The 4,022-nt window shown below is 35.1% G+C and overlaps 1 non-coding gene across 1 annotated transcript; it reads right to left on the bottom strand.

Moving 5' to 3' along the window:
- Positions 1-3,603: 3,603 nt before the first annotated feature.
- LOC141663307 (small nucleolar RNA R71) lies at positions 3,604-3,710 on the bottom strand. The gene has a single exon (XR_012551387.1). It is a non-coding gene; the product is annotated as a small nucleolar RNA R71 (small nucleolar RNA).
- Between the last annotated feature and the right edge of the window lie 312 nt (positions 3,711-4,022).

Here is a 4,022-nt window from a genome sequence, read left to right as displayed (position 1 = left end):
TTAATTAATTAATCATATTTAATAAATTAGAGAATTTATATAAATAATGATAAAATAGTTTTATTATTATTTATTTCTACTACCGGCTTAATATTGAACCTACAGGGTCACACCATAAAAAGATAATGATTTTATGGTGGAGGAATTAATTAATAATGGCTAATAATTATTTATTTGTAAAATAAATAATTAATTGGCAAATTTAATAATTGATTAAATGAGATTTAATTGATTATAAATTAATTAAGAAATTTTTTTAATATTTTTAATTAAGGATTTAATTTTTGGAAATTAAATCAAGAGAGGGAATTATTTCTAAAGTGTTTAGAAAAAGGATTAATAATTAAAAGGTGTTTTAATTATTAATGAGAATAATAAATGGGATAATAATAATAATAATATTTATAGGAAAATTTCAGCTGAAAATTTTGCCTATAAATATACTATTATAGACCCTATTTTTATTTGAACCCCAAAAACCCAAAAGTTTTTGAAAACCAAATTCTCTCCATCTCCTCCTCCTCCTCCTCCTTAACGTCATTTTCTTGGTGGATACCGGTGGAGTGCTTCACGTTTGAGGAGCAGCTGTTAAGGATCTCCGAACGTTGCTTTTGGATCGCATATTAAAGGTTAGTAATCGATCCCCTCGTTTTTACCACGATTTATATGCTTTTATTTGGATTTTATGTGTGTAAAAGTGTTTTACCATGCCTCCGCTGCGATTAAAATCCAACAACTTGGTGATATATAAACCAAGTGTAGCAAGTAACTCAGAACTAAGAAATCAACTAGAACAAGAAGTAGAAGGCAAGCTGTATCTTTAGCACTCTCAAGTTCTAAGTTGTAAGTTTTACTTGTAAGCAGTTGTGTGCATTCTTGCATCACAGAGATTTTCTCAATATATACAATTCTGGTGAAAAGACAAATCCACCAGAAAGTTTTTAAACTCTTGTTTATTTGCTTTGTGTTTGTTGAATACTTTTTAAGTCTTATTTGCATTTTTCAAGTTGTATATTTAAGAAAGAATTTTTCAGAAAAGCAAAAAGAAACCAGAATATCATTCAACCACCCTTCTGTAATTATGTTGTTGTATTGTTAGAGAATAACAATTGGTATCAGAGCAAGTTCTTAACATACAAAGAGTTTAAAGGTCAAAGAAATCAAACAACATGAGCATGAAGGATGTTGGTGCGGAGATTCCAATTCTGGACAAAGACAATTATCATCACTGGAAAGTGAAGATGCGACTTTATCTACTCTCTCAAGATGAAATCTGTGTCAAGTCCATTAAAAATGGACCTCATGTTCCTCAAAGAATTGCAACAGAAGTTGGTGAAGCAACTGGAAATGAACAGATAGTTCCAAACCCTAGATCAGAATGGGCTGATGAAGATATTGAAGCAGTTCATAAAGATAAAAAAGCCATGAATATATTATTCAATGGTCTTGATTATTGAATGGCATTTATGAAACTTTACAACGCTCTATTAAGCTTTGAATTGGTGTTATTGTACTCAAGTTGTTGGTGTTTTAATGTATTTTCTAGTGTTTTTGCATTTCAGGCATTAATCCAGAATTCAGGTGAATTAGCTTGATTTTATGCTAATATGGTGTTAGGATGGTGTCCAAGAAATAAAGCTCGTGAAGACCAACTCATTGCAGCAAGAAAAGAAGAAAATTGGAATTTTCTCCAGAAGGCCAGCGCGCCCGCGCTGTCATAGCGCGCGCCCACGCTCGAAGTACAGAGACACAGTGCGCCCATGCTGATCAAGCGCACGGACGCGCCCGGTCGGGAAATTTAAATCCTGATTATATTGGGCTTCTGATTGGAGGACTTCTACTATGCATGGGCTGTTATATATATTTAAATTTAGGTTGTTTTTCATAAGGAGACGTACCAGAGCACAAGGAGAAGGCGTAATAAGACCGTTTTAGCATAATTCAACGAAGGCGAAGAAGACCTAGTTTATACTTGTGATTCTTTGTTCTAAGTTGTAACTTTGGATTCTAGTTTTCTTATTCGTGAACCTATACTCTTGTTTCATACTTGGTTTATTATTTATTCAGTATAAAGACTACGTTTATTATACCATGCTTTCATCGGAACTCACGTTGATGATGAGTCCGATTATGGGCTAATCGTTATCGTGGGGTTCTAATGGATTTATTTATGGATTTGTTTAGTTAATTTGTTTCGATGCCTTAGTGTGTGGTGATTGTATGATAACCTAGTATCAGTTGTGCTTATTCGTCTTATGAGTGTCGCGAACTTATAAGATAGCGTATTAATCTTTAATGAAGCGACAGTGAATTTAAGGATTTAGAACTTGCCATGCTAGCATAGGTTCATGTGTTATTGTTATGCATGATTCGTAGGTAATTTTAACCATCTTAATTTCCCCATGTAATCACGATAGATAACTTGTACATTAAACCATTATGTTGTTAAATTCTATAGATATATAAGGTCTCAATATAATTGATGTTTATTCAGCTTCTATCTCTTTTGTGGATGTCTGGTAGTATGTTATTCGTGCAACGAAAGTTGGCATTTAGCAGTTTTGTGTTGTCTGATTAGTGTCATCACCATTACATGCTAAGGTTAAGAACAATAAGGCTATTGAATGAAGTATTTAATGAAGTTAGAATCCCATATTTGTGTATATATTATTCAACTCTCTTTAATCTCCTAGTTTATGTTCTCTAGTATAATTCTCAATAGTTAATCGTAGTTATAATCAGAAACCCAATTTGTTATTCATCTTAGCATTAAATAATAGCCATATCATTGTTGCATAAGTGCATAAATCACAAAGTTAACCTAAACCAGTCCTTGTGGGAACGAACTAAAAATAATTCTATATTACTTGCGATCATGTATACTTGCGTGAATTATTAGCGCATGTTTAGCGACTAACAAGTTTTTGGCGCCGTTGCCGGGGACTCGATATTAACTTTTTGTTTATGTGTTTTTCATCAGTGATCGTTAAAGTTCATTGACTCAGACATTGTTACTTAGCTACTCTTTTCCTTGTCGTGTTTCAGGTACTCTAACGAGCGTGTATGCATACGCGTTCGCGGGCTCGTAAGAGAACTCTGGATCAAGCCGAGGAAGAAGCTGTAGTGGTACGTAGGGAAGTTTTTAAGGACGGAGAGAAAGTAGAAGAAGAAGAAGAAGAAGAAGAGAAAGTCGAGGAACCAGCTTTAATAGAGATGGGAGATCAAGCAGAAATTCCTAAGGTTTTGATGGACTACTCTCAGCCTAAGATCAATGATATTCAGTCAAGCATAATCAGACCATCCATCTCGGCTAACACTTTTGAGATCAAGTCGAGCATGATTCAGATAATACAGAACTCAGTTCAGTTTGGGGTTTCTCCTACAGAAGACCCCAACGTGCACATCAGGGATTTCATCGAGATCTATGACACTTTCAAGTTTAATGGGGTGACTGAAGATGCTATCAAGCTACGGCTCTTCCCATTATCTCTGAGGGATAAAGCAAAGTGTTGCTTACATTATCTACCACCGGGGTCTATCACCAAATGGGAGGATCTTGCTCAAAACTTTCTCACTAAATTCTTTTCTAATGCGAAGACTGCTGCAATCAGGAATGCTCTTACTCAGTTTGCGCAGCAAACTTGAGAATCTCTGTGTGAGGCTTAGGATCGATACAAGGAGATGTTAAGGAAGTGCCCACACCATGGAATGCCTGATTGGATGATTATAAATTGTTACTACAATGATTTAGGCGCACAATCTAGACCTATGCTCGATGCAGCGTCTAGTGGAGCCTTATGGGCCAAAAGCTATAATGAAGCTTATGAGTTGATTGAGCTAATGGAAGCTAATGAATACCAAAACCCTACGCAAAGAATGTTGCAAGGTAAAGTAGCAGGAATTCTGGAAGTGGATACAGCTACTATTATAGCTACTCAACTTCAAGCTTTGACGATGAAAGTGGACTCTTTGGCTAATTATGAAGTTAATCAAATCACTAGTGCATGTGAGATTTGTGCGGG

The sequence above is a fragment of the Apium graveolens genome, chromosome 5, assembly GCF_009905375.1.
Source record: "Apium graveolens cultivar Ventura chromosome 5, ASM990537v1, whole genome shotgun sequence".
NCBI classification, from domain to species: Eukaryota; Viridiplantae; Streptophyta; class Magnoliopsida; order Apiales; family Apiaceae; genus Apium; species Apium graveolens.
The sequence above is the reverse complement of the archived record's forward strand: the minus strand, read 5'-3'. Positions and strand labels throughout refer to the sequence as shown.